The sequence below is a fragment of the Lathyrus oleraceus genome, chromosome 4, assembly GCF_024323335.1.
Source record: "Lathyrus oleraceus cultivar Zhongwan6 chromosome 4, CAAS_Psat_ZW6_1.0, whole genome shotgun sequence".
In the NCBI taxonomy this organism is placed as follows: Eukaryota; Viridiplantae; Streptophyta; class Magnoliopsida; order Fabales; family Fabaceae; genus Lathyrus; species Lathyrus oleraceus.
The window spans coordinates 37400097-37405708 of record NC_066582.1 but is presented as its reverse complement, the minus strand read 5'-3'; positions in this window follow the sequence as shown (position 1 = coordinate 37405708).

Genomic DNA, 5612 nt, shown 5'->3' with positions numbered 1-5612 from the left:
AGGTTACCTTTGTCGGGTATTCGGCAAAAGTGACAAACATGAGAAGAATATTACCAGTTACTGGGTTATAGGCTCTCAGAGGACCAAAAGCATTTATCTAGGTAAGATCTAGAAAGAAAAGGTCAATCAAAGGACTCAACCCAATGAGGATATAACTCAAGGGGAGTGGTTCCATCCAGATAATCAACTAAGGAGGAAGCTGAAATAATGATCATCCACGAGGAAACAACTTAGTGGGGAAAGGAGAAAGGTTAAAGTTTTTATGCTTAACTGGATGACACTCTACAATTGAAGGAGGACAGACAAACCAAATCTGCATGGGGAAAAAGTAAACCGCCATAGCAGAGGATCAAAGTGAACGATGGATCACAAAGTGCAACAATGAAATAATGAAATTATATGAGTGTATATGTATATGTATATGCATATATGATGATTATGCTGACAAAACGATCACAAATGATACAAATGTCACTGATTTGAATCATCGATACAACCCCTAGCCAATCCTCATGGGAGGGAAACAACTGCTGGAGAGAAACAAACATCTCTGAGGCTCAATCCTAGCTAGGTAAAACACAAGGAGAGGATCTGCTGAGGAAACTGCTACAAACCTTGCGGGGAATTTCAGGTCAACACCATATCAAATGGGAGATAATCCTGCAGGGGACAAACACAATAGCTGCTCAAAATCAGGAGTAACCCTGACGATTTGCGGAAAAACAAAAATTCTGCCGAAGTTGTGCAAACTGCCGAAATAACATGCCTACAACTCAAGGGAAGCCAACAAACTCGGCTGGGGAAACCAACAAAACTCGGTTATTGAAATGCTGTCAGGGATGAAATGGGGATCACACCTACTGCTTGAGGATAACCAATATTGCTCCGTACTTAGGGCTTACCGCTTTTCAAACCGTTGTTGATATTCCTTTAAATGATATCGATTGCTTAAAATAATTGCTTTTATATATTTAAGAAAATATGATTTTAATTTAAAATTCAATTTCAAAAATGATCATAATAAAATTTAAATCTATTTGGCTGAATTAAACAAGAGTAGAAGCAATTGGATAAAAAGCTCAACTTTATTTAATGGAATGGTAGTCTGTAAATGACAAGACTCCGTAGATCTTTACAAAAGTTGAAAAATGGTAATTTACATAGAAAATGGCTATATTGAATACAATTATCACTAATCCTTCTACCAACTTTTGATGTCCACTGCGCTCTTGGCGACTTCGTCGGGGATGGTGAATCAGAATTGACCGATTTTCTCAAGAATGTCTTCAAAACTGAAGATCAGCAGGATGCAGTTACTTGCCATAATCCCTAATTTTTTTTGCATAAATTGCCCCAAGGCGGGTACTCAATTTATCGGGATAATTATTTCTGTTTTTATGTCTCTAATTTTTGTCTGGATCGCCCTTTCGGGTTTCAATCCACCGAGACACTCATTTTTACCTAAGCCGCCCTTTCAGGTTTTCAACTTAGTGAGATGTTCTTTTCTTTTTAGGCGAAGTACTTCTTGACTGCATATGCGTTCACAGGACGAGTGAACTCTTCATCATCCATAGTTGTAAGAATCAAAGCACCGCCTGAAAAGGCTCTCTTAACAACATACAGGCCTTCATAATTAGGAGTCCATTTGCCCCTAGAATCTGGTTTGAAAGATAGAATCTTCTTGAGCACAAGGTCAGTTTCTCTGAACACACGAGGTATGACCTTCTTATCAAAAGCTTTCTTCATCCTCTGCTGATATAACTGACCATGACACATGGTAGTTAACCTCTTCTCTTCTATCAAGTTCAGTTGGTCATGCCTGGTCTGACACCATTCAGCCTCAGTCAACTTGGCTTCCATCAAGACACGCAATGATAGGATCTTCACCTCTACTGGGAGCACAACTTCCATGCCATAAACAAGTGAGAAAGGGGTTGCCCCTGTTGAAGTGCGGATGGATGTACGATACCCATGCAAGGCAAATGGGAGCATCGCATGCCAATCTTTATACGTCACAACCATCTTCTGGATGATCTTCTTGATGTTCTTGTTTGCAGCTTCAACAACCCCATTCATCTTAGGTCTGTAGGGAGAAGAATTATGATGTGCAGTCTTGAAGTCTTTGCAAAGAGCTTCCACCATATTATTGTTCAAGTTAGATCCATTATCAGTAATGATCTTACTTGGCACACCATAACGGCATATAATCTGATTCTTGATAAACCTTACAATAACTTGCTTGGTTACATTTGCATACGATGCCGCTTCAACCCACTTTGTGAAGTAGTCAATTGCCACCAAAATGAAACGATGTCCATTCGACGCTTTGGGCTCAATCATGCCAATCATATCAATTCCCCATATGGAGAAGGGCCACGAGGAGGAAATTACGTTCAACAGTGTCGGAGGAACGTGAATCTTATCTGCATCAGTTTGACACTTGTGGCATTTCTTCACAAACTTACAATGGTCAGATTCCATTGTCAGCCAATAGTAACCTGCTCGCACCATCTTCTTAGCCATAACATGTCCATTGGATTGAGTACCAAAGGAACCTTCATGGACTTCAGTCATCAATAGGTCTGCTTCGTGTCTATCCACGCATCTGAGCAGACTCATATCGAAGTTTCTCTTGTACAGTACATCACCATTCAGGTAGAAGTTGCTGGCTAATCTTCTCAAAGTCTTCTTATCTTTCAAAGATGCCTCAGACGGGTAAATCTGACTTTGGAGGAAACACTTGATATCATAATACCACGACTTCTCATCCTTGATCTCTTCCACAACAAATACATGAGCTGGCCTATCAAGACGTATCATAGTTAAATTGGGAACTTCATTCCAATACTTCACCATAATCATTGAAGCCAATGTTGCAAGAGCATCTGCCATCCGGTTTTCATCTCGAGGGATATGATGAAATTCAACCTTTGTAAAGAAATTTGAAATCCTCCTCGCATAATCTCTATATGGTATCAAACCAGGTTGATTCGTCTCCCATTCACCTTTGATCTGATTCACGACCAAAGCTGAATCTCCATAGACGTCCAAATGCTTGATTCTAAGATCAATGGCCTCTTCCAGCCCCATAATGCAAGCTTCATACTCAACCATATTGTTTGTACACTTGAAAGTCAATCTAGTTGTAAATGGAAAATGAGTGCCTTGAGGTGTAATAATCACTGCCCCAATGCCATTACCATATTGATTAACAACTCCATCAAATACCATGCCCAATGGGAACCAGGTTCTGTCCCTTCTACAAGCAATGGTTCATCACAATCTTTCATGTTCAAGTACAAAATCTCTTCATCAGGAAAATCATATTGCACTGACTGGTAATCATCAATTGGTTGGTGAGCCAAATGGTCAGCCAAGACACTACCTTTAATTACTTTCTGAGATCGGTATTCAATATCATGCTCTGATAACAACATCTGCCAATGGGCAATCCTCTCAGTTAAAGTAGGCTTCTCAAAAATATACTTGATTGGATCCATTTTGGATATCAACCAAGTAGTATGATTCAACATATACTGACGCAGACGCTTAACAGCCCAAGCCAATGCGTAATAATTCTTCTCAAGCATAGAATACCGAGTCTCACAATCGGTGAACTTCTTACTGAGGTAGTAAATAACATATTCCTTCTTTCCAGTCTCATCTTGCTGACGAAGGACACAACCCATACTCTCTTCGAGCACAATCAAATACATGATCAAAGGTCTTCCTTCCACAGGAGGAGACAAAATCGGAGGCTCAAGCAGATACTCTTTGATACTGTCAAAAGCTTTTTGGCGGTCTTCGGTCCAATCACAAGACTGATCTTTCTGAAGAAGCTTGAATATAGGCGCACATGTGACAGTCATGTGTGAAATGAATCTTGAGATATAATTCAAGCGGTCGAGAAAACCTCTGACTTAATTCTCAGTCTTGGGCGTAAACATCTCTTGTATTGCTTTGACCTTGGCAGTATCAACTTCAATACCCTTCTCGCTGATAATAAAGCTCAAAAACTTACCAAAACGAACACCAAAAGTACACTTATTGGGATTCAAGCGGAGCTTGTATTTCCTCAAACACCGGAATAACTTCAACAAATGCTCAACATGTTCCTCTTCATTAATGGATTTGGCAATCATATCATCAACATAGACTTCGATCTCTTTATGCATCATATCATGAAAAAGAGTAGTCATTGCTCTCTGGTAAGTTGCACTAGCATTCTTTAAACCGAAAGGCATCACTCTAGAACAGAATGTTCCCTAGGGTGTAATGAATATGGTCTTCTCCATATCTTCGAGTGCCATCTTGATCTGATTATATCCGGAAAATCCGTCCATAAACGAAAAGACTTTGAATTTAGCTGTGTTATCTACCAACATATCAATGTGTGGCAGAGGGAAATCATCTTTCGGACTGACTTTATTCAAATCTCTATAATCAACACACATGCAGACTTTTCCATCCTTCTTCGGAATAGGCACAATATTGGCCACCCACTGCGGATACTCAGCAGTAACAAGGAAATCGACATCAATCTGCTTTTGCACTTCTTATTTGATCTTCACTGCCATATCAGGATTAGTCCTCCTCAACTTCTGCTTGACTGGTGGGCATTTTGGTTTCAATAGTAATCTATGCTCCACAGTCTCAGAATCCAACCCAGGCATGTCTTGATAGGACCAGGAAAACACATCTGAATACTCTCGGAGAAGATCAATCAACCCCTTCTTCACTTTGGACACAGTCGAGACCCAACCTTGACTTCCTTCACATCATCCTCGGAACCCAAGTTGACTAACTCAATCTTCTCTTCGAACGGATGAATGGCTTTTTCCTCGTGCTCAAGTAGACGAGACAACTCATCATATACTTCTTCATCACTTCCTTCCTCAGCCTTAAACACAGGGAATTCAAAATTTGGCGAAGGAGTAGGATCATTGTATTGAATGGGTTTAGCAACCAACCTGCATAATGATTTGATATTTTGATTTTAGAGAAGTGATTTGGTGACCAAATATTATACAAATGGACAATTATATTTGACTCATGTTTTTTGTGATTACCATTTTCAGAAAGAAGAAAAAAGTAAAAATAAAACATCCTAGATGTGGATGAATAGAATTGAATTTTATTAATGATCAAATTTGAAAATGCCTAACAATTTTCACTTCTCCCTTAGGCATAGAAGAAGGATTTTCAAAAATAATAAAAAGCAATTACTTAGAACGATGCATAATAACAGGAACATCAACAACAACCCAATTGTTACAAGCTTTTCCATACGTCACAAAATTGGTGCAGTCTTCATCTTCATCACCCTCGATCACAACAGCTAAGTGTTGTTCATTACCATGAATGAACCCTCCGCTACGGAAACTGGGTTGCACATCTTCAGCTTTAAACTCAGATGAACCTCGTTGGAATCCCAAACCAGCTCTGCTCTTGTTCTCGGTGACCTCTACCATATGTCCCCACTGATCAGAAATACCATCTTCAATAATCTTCTGAGCGTCTTTGAAGGAGGACATGGGTGCCCCAACTCTCTTTTCCTCAGCAATAGATAGAGCTTGGAACGGAGCTCCAACCTCACCCTCAACTTCTACATA